The sequence below is a fragment of the Oncorhynchus mykiss genome, chromosome 18, assembly GCF_057628025.1.
Source record: "Oncorhynchus mykiss isolate SJ-2025 chromosome 18, ASM5762802v1, whole genome shotgun sequence".
NCBI lineage: Eukaryota > Metazoa > Chordata > Actinopteri > Salmoniformes > Salmonidae > Oncorhynchus > Oncorhynchus mykiss.
In genome coordinates, this window is record NC_143039.1 from 52,112,300 (window position 1) to 52,123,687 (window position 11,388).

Sequence of the window (11,388 nt, forward strand, 5' to 3'; positions counted from 1 at the left end):
AATTCAGAAATGATGTTTGCAGAAAAAATACATTGACACTTTTGTTTTCGCAATGACATTCAATTCAGCATTGAAAATGGTTGTTCCACCTGGCCACAAGTCAGAGACCACAATGATAAAACACCAAATGCATTTGATGGATCCTTTTTGTCTTCTTCAAATTCATTTTAAAGGCGCAAGTAAACCAAAAGAAACTGTAAGTAATCATGTTATGTTAATGAGTTGGGTTAATCCAAAAGTTACGTTACTGATTACAATTTTGGACAGGTAACTAGTAACTTTAACAGATTACATTCAAAGTAATTTACCTCACCATGCATAAGACTCATGATGTAGGCTATATATACTGCACCTAGGCTATGACTGAGCTGGCCAATTGACAATCCAACATAACACAAATAATAAACAACATATTCCATGGCCACAACATTTTTCAAGGCTGGGATTGTCTTTACCAATGTAAAACCAAATTAACATCATGTCACCTTCAGGCTGGTGAGACATTGGGTGCAGACTTTCTGTGGATTTTCAACTATAAAAAATGAAAATGTTTGAATTCTGGCTGCCTGCAATCTGTTGGCTGTCTGTATGTGGTTAGTGCCACCCAGCGGTATAATGATTCATATTTGACCTAATTATGCCTTGTCTGCTATTTACCTATACCGTGGTTCATGAAGTGCCATCTGCAGTGTTTTCAGTGTTTTTTTTATGGAAGAGCAACATGAACTAATCAATCATGATGTTATTTGACATCTATCCTGCTTACCGCAGATGTTAAATGTTACCTGCCATAAATGTCCAATTTTGACTTCAATGATGCAAGAACCCTGAAAACAGTTGAGTTTAGGTAAAAAATAAATAAAATGAATGTAAAAAAGACTGAAACAAAACACTACACATCATGCCTAGGTTTTGTATGGATATCAGGATGCAAACCTCCATTTCAACATTTGACCTCTACCCTATGCTGCTCAGAATGGATGATATTGTTATTATTATTATCATCATCTGCTGGGGTGGCAGGATATCCTAGTGGTTAGAGCGTTAGACTAGTAACCGAAAGTTCAAATCACTGAGCTGACAAGGTACAAGTCTGTCATTCTGCCCCTGAACAGGCAGTTAACCCACTGTTCCTAGGCCGTCATTGAAAATGAGAATTTATTCTTAACTAACTTGCCTAGTTAAATAAAGGTAAAAATAAAATTAAGCTTATTGTGCACTGCTAAGTACCTCACCTGTCCTCTGTAAGGGGTATTGGCAAGTGCCCATGTCAAAGGCAACTAACCAGGAGTCATCAGCCTACCACACAACATTTGACAACATCAAACATCATATTAACTGTCACTGACTACCTCTCAAATGCCTCTCAGACCACAAAAAAATGTAAACTGAGGAACAAGCAGTCTATAGTTCAACACAATCAAACCATGAATCAACCACAACTCAATAAACAAAAATATGCTTAAAATCCTTCCTGTCCTTATACCACTCATACTCCCAGTTTGTGTCTCTTACAACTAATAGTGCCAATCTCTCCACTGGCCAGACAGTCTGCAGGGTCAGAACCGCGTTGGGATGGTCTGTACAAACACAACACACACAATAAACTCAGTTTTAAAATTCTGAATGTATTAATTGATACTCATGACAAAAAGTTTGTAGTTAGAATAAGAACTGTAAATGGATTGTGTAGACAATACAATTCACAAAAATTAATTATCCATTCATGTTTAGGTGGGGAATATTGTTTCTTTCAGACTCACCAGTAACGTTTATCTGGATTGGATCACTGTACGAGGTGTAGTAGGCAGGGTCCGCAAGGCTCTCCAGAGGGTAGTGCGGTCTGCACAACGCATCACCGGGGGCAAACTACCTGCCCTGCAGGACACATACAGCACCCAATGTCACAGAAAGGCCAAAAGGTGCGGACTCCGGCCGCAAACCTGAACCTATAGGGGAGGGTCTGGGTGGGTATTACTCCGCGGTGGCAGTTCTAGTGAGGGACGTGGACCCCGCCCCACTTCTGGCTCGGCCCACTTTAGTAATGCCTCTGGAGCGGGAACCCTCACCGCCGACCCCAGACTAGAGGACGCCACTGGACTGATGGTCGATTCTGGAGTGAGTGGCGCCTCTGGACTGATGGGCGGCTCTGGCGCCTCTGGACTGACGGGTGGCTCTGGCGGCTCCGGACAGGAGGGCGGCTCTGGTGAGTCCGGACAGGAGGGCGGCTCTGGCGGCTCCGGACAGGAGGGCGGCTCTGGCGGCTCCGGACAGGAGGGCTCTGGCGGCTCCGGACAGGAGAGCGGCTCTGGCGGCTCCGGACAGGAGGGCTCTGGCGGCTCCGGACAGGAGGGCGGCTCTGGCGGCTCCGAACTGGAGGGAGAACCTGGAGGGAGGAGACGGAGAGACAGCCTGGTGCCCACATTCGCCCGGCATGGGCGGAGCGCAGGCATAGGTGCGAACTGCAACCTCCCAACGCCCCGGAGACACAGTAAGCAGAGCCGGTGCAGGGTACTCTGGACCGAAAAGGCGCACAGGAGACCAAACTCGCTGAGCTGTCACAATCCGCCCTGGCTGGATGCCCACTCTCGCAATGCACCTCCAGGCTATGAGCGCGCACTGGCGACACAGTGCGCCTCATCGCATAACACGGTGTCTGACAAGTACCATGCTGCTTCCGGTAAGCACAGGGAGGTGGCTCAGGTCTCTCGCCTGACTCCGCCAATCTCCCCGTGTGCCGCCCCCCCCAAATAATTGGGGGGCTGCCTCTCATGCCTGTTGCGCTGCCTTACCTCATATCGCTGCCGCTCAGCTTTAGCTGCCTCCAGTTCTTCTTTGGGGCGGCGATATTCCCCAGCCTGTCTCCAGGGTCCCTTGCCGTCCAATATCTCCTCGCATGTCCATTTCTCCAGATAGCGCTGCACCTCCTTACCACTCTGCTTGGTCCTTTGGTGGTGGGTGGTTAAGTCACGGCATTCATCGGAAGAAGAAGAGGAATCATCAGACCAAAATGCAGCGTGGTACATGTTAATCTTTAATGTACTGAACTGAACACTAAATACAAAATAACAAAAGTAATAACCGAAAACATTCCTGCAAGGTGAAAACACTAAATGGAAAATAACCACCCACAACTAACAGTGGGAAAACAGGCTACCTAAGTATGGTTCTCAATCAGAGACAACGAAAGACAGCTGTCCCTGATTGAGAACCTTACCCGGCCAAAACATAGAAATACACAACCTAGACATACAAACATAGAATGCCCACCCACATCACACACTGACCAAACAAAAAATAGAAACATACAAAGCAATCTACGGTCAGGGCGTGACACCATTTTACGCATGTAGCGCTGCCCGGGTATTGCGATAAATACCTGTATTTAGAACCCTGCAGTTCGTGTTTGCTTCATGTGAAAGTTTATTTTGATCTATTCATTTTATATGGGCCTGATTCAGACTTAAGAAATTTCCAGACTGGTCTCATAGACTAGACGTAACACAGTAAATGTAAATCCGCGACACTCAAATTGGTATGATATGTTATGTTTGCTATGGTTCCATAAGATAGGTTCCATAAGGCAACAGTGAAAGAAGTGTGGTTGGACAGGAATGAATGTATGGATGGATGGTTAAGCGTGTAACGCAAACGTCTAGCAACATGAAGGTACATTTTTAGCTAATTAGAAATTTTGCAAGTACTTACTACTTTTTAGCTTTGCAACTACTTAGCATGTTAGCTAACCTTAACTCTTTAGCCTAACCCCTAGAGGAAATGTTAGCCACCATAACATATTGTCCGAATTGCAATTTGTAACGTATCATACAAATTGGATGATGGACATCCACAAATGAATACATACCATACAAAACATAACATATCATACTAAATGGAGTGTCTCGGATTTACGTACAGAACAATAGGAAATGCTCTGAGACCATGTTGGCCTTTCCTTTGCTTTTTCATTTAAACACTTCTCAGTATTCGGTATTAAGACTTACTTTTTGTAGGTGCGCAACAAGCGCTTTGGGAGTGGCTCTCTTAAGTGCACTGAGTAGTTTTAATTAAACTGCTGTTTATAGTTATCTAAAGCCATCCCTTTAATTACGGTGTACCTTTTAATTCGGATTTTCTCTACAGACTCACTATAATGTAGAGAGAGAACGGGTTCAGAATGTTAGGGATCGATGAACGAATGCCATCAAAATATAGAGAAAACTGTAACAATAAGGGTTGACCATTGACCATTTGGTGCCGAAAGTAGCTGTGCTTCTAACTCCTAAGCAACTTTGCAGTATTTTGTTTTTTTATGTGTTATTTCTTACATTATTAGCCCAGATTTTTTTTGGTGTTATTACGTACAACTGGAAATAACTTTTGGATATCAGAGCGGAGGTAACTCACCAGCATTACCAGAAATACAACCAGGAATACGACTTTCCCAAAAGTATCCTTTGTTCGTACCCCCCAGGACAATTGAACTGATTCCAGAGGCTGTATTTGGAGTGGACTCCTAGTCCGACTCAGAAGGTGTGCACATCACCCACTGCTTCCGAATATATTACTCGCTAATGCTCAGGCTCTGGATAATAAAGTTGACATGCTCAGGGCAAAGATTTCCTTCCAGAGAGACATCAGCGATTGTAACATACTCTGTTTCACGAAAACATGGCTCTCTCGGGATATACTGTCTGAGTCCGTACAGCCAGTTGGGTTCTCAGTTCATCGCGCTGACAGGAATAAAGATCTCTCAGAGAAGAAGAAGGGCGGGGGGGTATATTTCATGATTAACTACTCATGGTTTGATTGTGATAACATACAGAAACTCAAGTCTGTTTGTTCACCCAACCTAGAATACCTCACAATCAAATGCTGTTCGTATTACCTCCCAAGAGAATTCTCTTTGGTTATTGTCACAGCCGTGTATATTCCCCCTCAAGCTGATACAACGACGGCCCTCAAAGAACTACACTGGACTCCATGCATACTGGAAACCACATATCCTGAGGCCGCAATTATTGTAGCGGTGGATTTTAACAGAGCTAATCTGAGGCAAACGCTACAGAAGTTCTACCAACATATTGACTGTAGCACTCGCTCTGAGAAAACATTGGACCATTGTTACTCAGCTTTTCGAAATGGCTACAAGGCCCTCCCCCGCCCTCCCTTCTGCAAATCTGATCACGACTCCATTTTGCTTCTCCCTTCGTATAGGCAGAAACTCAAACAGGATTACCTGTGCTACGGACTATTCAACGCTGGTCTGACCAATTGGAATCCATGCTTCAAGATTGTTTTGATCACGTGGACTGGGATAAGTTCTGAGTACCTTCTGACAATGATATTGACGAATACACGGCACGGTGACAGAGCTTATCAGGAAATGTATAGGAGATGTTGTACCCACTGTGACTGTTAAAACCTACCCAAACCAGAAACCGTGGATAGATGGCAGAATTCGCGCAAAACTGAAAGCGCAAAACACCGCATTTAAACATGGCAAAGCGACTGGGAATATGGCCAAATGCAAACAGTATAGTTATTCCCTCCGCAAAGCTATCAAACTGTCACAGATCCCTCTAGAACATGTGTCAGTACAGGTGCATCAAAGCTGGGACCGAGAGACTGAAAAACAGCTTCTATCTCAAGGCCATCAGACTGTTAAACAGCCACCACTAACATTGAGTGGCTGCTGCCAACACACTGACACTGACTCAACTCCAGCCACTTTAATAATGGGAATTGATGGGAAATGATGTAAATATATCACTAGCCACTTTAAACAATGCTACCTTATATAATGTTACTTACCCTACATTATTCATCTCATATGCATACGTATATACTGTACTCTATATCATCGACTGTATCCTTATGTAATACATGTATCACTAGCCACTTTAAACTATGCCACTTTGTTTACATACTCATCTCATTTGTACATACTGTACTCGATACCATCTACTGTATCTTGCCTATGCTGCTCTGTACCATCACTCATTCATATATCCTTATGTACATATTCTTTATCCCCTTACACTGTGTACAAGACAGTAGTTTTGGAATTGTTAGTTAGATTACTTGTTGGTTATTACTGCATTGTCGGAACTAGAAGCACAAGCATTTCGCTACACTCGCATTAACATCTGCTAACCATGTGTATGTGACAAATAAAATTTGATTTGATTTGATTTGGTCATTACGCACACCTGGTCCCCAATTCCCTGATTGTAATTGTATAAATGTGCACTTTGGTTTCCATTGGGCTGTTGATTATTGTTCCAATGTCCGGTGGTCATGCGAGTACCTGTGCTGTGTTGTTTTGGCTTTCGTGCCTCGTGTATTGCGCAGATGATTACAGGTCTTGTCCAGTGTGGTATAATTTTGTGCTTGTGCATTTATTTGTGGTGCTCCTCGCTCTTTTATTTGGGTCTCAACCCTGTGTTTTGTATACGTATTTGTTTGGTCTTCATCCCCGCGCCTTTACATGGCATGCTGTAATGTGGGTAAATAAAAAAACCTATTGCGCATTCCTGCGCCTGTCTCCCTATCCCTTTATACCTACGTGACAGAATAACCGATCATTAAGGTAGACAGCGGGAATGGTCCATCCGGTTCCGCCGAGACTAGTTCGTCCGGCGCCGCCGCAACTTCAGCAGCTTCAACTGGGCCGTCCGACGCCACCACAACAGGTCATTCCGATGCCACTGCAACTGGTCAATCCGACAACGAAGCAACTTCGGCAGCTGAATCGGGTCCTGATCGACCCGCGCTGAGTTCCTGTGATCGTCCTCGGGGCCGGTATTGTTGTGCTGCTAGTGCAGCGTGTCAGGAGGTACTGTCACAGATCCCTCCGGAACTGTGTCATTACACACACCTAGTCCCCATTTCCCTGATTGTAATTGTATAGATGTGCTCTTTGGTTTCCATTGGGCTATCGATTATTGTTCCACTGTCCGTTGGTCGTGTGAGTACCTGTGCTGTGTTTTGGCTTTTGTGCTGCTTGTATTGCGCAGATGTTTACGGGTCTCGTCCAGTGTGGTATCATTGTGTGCGTGTATGTTATGGGTCTCGCCTCGGTGTATTTGAGGTACTCCTCGATCTTTTGTTTGTGTTTCAACCCTATGTTTTGTGTAGGTGAGTTTGGTCTTCGTCCCCGTGCCTTTACATGGCATGCTGTAACTTGGGTAAATAAAAACCCCTATTACACATTCCTGCGCCTGTCTCCTGATCCGTTTTTACCAACGTGACAAACAGGTAGTACTTTAGCACAGAGACAAAGTGGAGCCGCAATTCCATGGCTTAAACACGAGACGTATGTGGCAGGGTCTACAGACAATCATGGACCACATAGGGAAAACCAGCCACGTCTCGGACACTGACGTCTTGCTTCTAGATAAGATAAACACCTTTTTCGACCGCTTTGAAGATAGCACAGTGCCACTGACGTGGCCAGCTACCAAGGACTGTGGGATCTCCTTCGTCGTCGACGTGAGTAAGACATTTAAACAAGTTAACCCTCACAAGGCTGCAGGGCCAGATGGCATCCCTAGCCACATGCGCAGACCAGCTGGCTGGAGTGTTTACGGACATATTCAATCTCTCCCTGTCTGCTGTCCCCATATGCTTCAAGACGTCCACCATTGTTCCTCTACCCAAGAAAGCAAAGATAACTGAACTAAATGACTATTCCCCCGTAGCACTCACTTCTGTCATCATGAAGTGCTTTGAGAGACTAGTCAATGATCATATCACCTCTACCTTACACCCTAGACCCACTTCAATTTGCTTACTGCCCCCAATAGATCCACAGACGATGCAATCGCCATCACACTGCACACTGCCCTATCCCATCTGGACAAAAGGAATACCTATGTAAGAATGCTGTTCATTGACTACAGCTCAGCATTCAACACCATAGTACCCTCCAAGCTCATCATTAAGCTTGGGTCTGAACCCCGCCCTGTGCAACTGGATCCTGGACTTCCTGGCAGGCCACCTCCAGGTGGTGAAGGTAGGAAACAACACCTCCACTTTGCTGATTCTCAACACAGGGACCCCACAGGGGTGCATGCTCAGCCCCCTCCTGTACTCCCTGTTCACCCATGACTGCGTGGCCATGCACGACTCCAACTCAATCATCAAGTTTGCAGGCAGCACAACAGTAGTAGGTCTGATTACAAACAATGACAACACAGCCCACAGGGAGGAGGTGAGGGCCCTGGGAGTGTGGTGCCAGGAAAATAACTTCTCACCCAACATCAACAAAACAAAGGAGCTGATTGTGGATTTCAGGAAACAGCAGAGGGAGCACCCCCTTATAAACATTGACGGGACCGCAGTGGAGAAGGTGGAAAGGGCTCTCCAGAGGGTGGTGCAGTCTGCCCAACGCATCACCGGGGCAAACTACCTGCCCTCCAGGACACCTACAGCACCCGATGTCACAGAAAGGCCAAAAAGATCATCAAGGACAACAACCACCCGAGCCACTGCCTGTTCACCCCGCTATCATCCAGAAGTCGAGGTCAGTACAGGTGCATGGACTGAGAGAGTGAAAAACAGCTTCTATCTCAAGGCCATCAGTCTGTGAAATAGCCATCACCAGCACCTTAAGGGCTGCTGCCCTATATGCACAGACTTGAAATCACTGGCCACTTTATTAATTGAAACACTCGTCACTTTAATAATGTTTACATATTTTGCACAACTCATCTAATATGTACAGTGGGTATAGAAAGTCACCACCCCCTTTCAAAAATGTTCATTTTGTTGCCTTACAGCCTGAAATGAAAACACATATAAATCTAACTTTTTCTGGCTTTATTTACACACATTAACCCACAATATACAAGTAAAAAAAAATAAAAAAAAATAAAGAAATATATACTATATATATATAGTGCAATTCAAAGCAAATAATCCACTAAGATCTATGATATGAAGTTGTGGAAAGGCAGAAGTCAGGGGATGGATATAAAACGATTTTGAAAGCTTTGTCTATACCTAGGAGCATACAGTGGGGCAAAAAGTATTTAGTCAGCCACCAATTGTGCAAGTTCTCCCACTTAAAAAGATGAGAGGCCTGTAATTTTCATCATAGGTACTCTTACATTTATTTGCAAATTATGGTGGAAAATAAGTATTTGGTCACCTACAAACAAGCAAGATTTATGGCTCTCACAGACCTGTAACTTCTTCTTTAAGAGGCTCCTCTGTCCTCCACGCGTTACCTGTATTAATGGCACCTGTTGGAACTTGTTATCAGTATAAAAGACACCTGTCCACAACCTCAAACAGTCACACTCCAAACCCCACTATGGCCAAGACCAAAGAGCTGTCAAAGGACACCAGAAACACAATTGTAGACCTGCACCAGGCTGGGAAGACTGAATCTGCAATAGGTAAGCAGCTTGGTTTGAATAAATCAACTGTGGGAGCAATTATTAGGAAATGGAAGACATACAAGACCACTGATAATCTCCCTCGATCTGGGGCTCCACTCAAGATCTCATCCCGTGGGGTCAAAATGATCACAAGAACGGTGAGCAAAAATCCCAGAACCACACGGGGGGACCTAGTGAATGACCTGCAGAGAGCTGGGACCAAAGTAACAAAGCATACCATCAGTAACACACTACCCCGCCAGGGACTCAAATCCTGCAGTGCCAGACGGAAGTAAATGTGCATCCTGTGGAGAGAAATGAATGTGGTGTCTGTACATTGTGGTTTTTAGACATATGCCCTTGTATTAGTGGTTATTTTATATTATTCATTTTTAATCAATTGGATCAGAGATACAACAGTCAAAAGCTCTTTTTCTTCTTAAGCCAGTACATGTCCAGGCCCGTCTGAAGTTTGCTAGAGAGCATTTGGATGATCCAGAAGAAGATTGGGAGAATGTCATATGGTCAGATGAAACCAAAATATAACTATTTGGTAAAAACTCAACTCGTGTTTGGAGTACAAAGAATGCTGAGTTGCATCCAAAGAACACCATACCTACTGTGAAGCATGGGGGTGGAAACATCATGCTTTGGGGCTGTTTTTCTGCAAAGGGACCAGGACGACTGATCCGTGTAAAGGAAAGAATGAATGGGGCCATGTATCGTGAGATTTTGAGTGAAAACCTCCCTCCATCAGCAAGGGCATTGAAGATGAAACGTGGCTGGGTCTTTCAGCATGACAATGATCCCAAACACACCGCCCGGGCAACGAAGTAGTGGCTTCGTAAGAAGCATTTCAAGGTCCTGGAGTGGCCTAGCCAGTCTCCAGATCTCAACCCCATAGAAAATCTTTGGAGGGAGTTGAAAGTCTGCGTTGCCCAGCAACAGCCCCAAAACATCAATGCTCTAGAGGAGATCTGCATGGAGGAATGGGCCAAAATACCAGCAACAGTGTGTGAAAACCTTGTGAAGACTTACAGAAAACCTTTGACCTCTGTCATTGCCAACAAAGGGTATATAACAAAGTATTGAGATAAACTTTTCATTTTGTCTGTCATAGTTGAAGTGTTCTGTGTTCTATGATGAAAATTACAGGCCTCTCTCATCTTTTTAAGTGGGAGAACTTGCACAATTGGTGGCTGACTAAATACTTTTTTGCCCCACTGTAGTTAAGACCATTATCAAGAAGTGGAAGGCTTATGGCACTACCCAGACCCTACATAGATCAGGCCATCCTTCCAAACTGGATGACCGGGAAAGGAGGAGACTGATCAGAGAGGCTACTAAGAAGCCAAAGGTGACTTTGAAGGTGCTCCAGAGCGTCAGGCCTTTATGGCCAATGACAGGTCATTGTGTGGATGTGACCATAATATCACAAGCGTTCCAAAAATTTGGCCTCTATGGAGGGTGGCAAGAGGTGCTGTGGTCAGATGAGAACAAAATTGAACTTTTTGGCCTGAACGCAAAACGATATGTCTGGCAAAAAAAACAATGCATCTTTCCACCCAAAGAACACCATGCCTACAGTAAAGTACGGCGATGGCAGCATCCTGTTGTGCCGGTGTTTCTCTTCAGCAGGGACTGGAGCACTTGTCAGGATAGAAGGGAAAATGAACAGTGCAAAATACCGACAGATTCTTGAGGAGAACCTGCTGCCCTCTGCCAGGAAGTTGAAAATGGGAAGATGGTTCACGTTTCAACATGACAATGACCCAAAGCACACCGCTAAAACAACCGTACAGTGGCTGAAGGACAAGAAGGCGAATGTCCTTGAGTGGCCTAGTGTAGTCAGAGCCCCGACCTAAATCTCATCGAGAATCTGTGGAATGACTTGAAGAGTGCAGTCCATGAGCGGTCACCATGCAATTTGACTGAGCTTGAACAATTCTGCAAGGATGAATGGGCAAATATTGCACAGTCAGGTGTGAAAAGTTCGTAGATA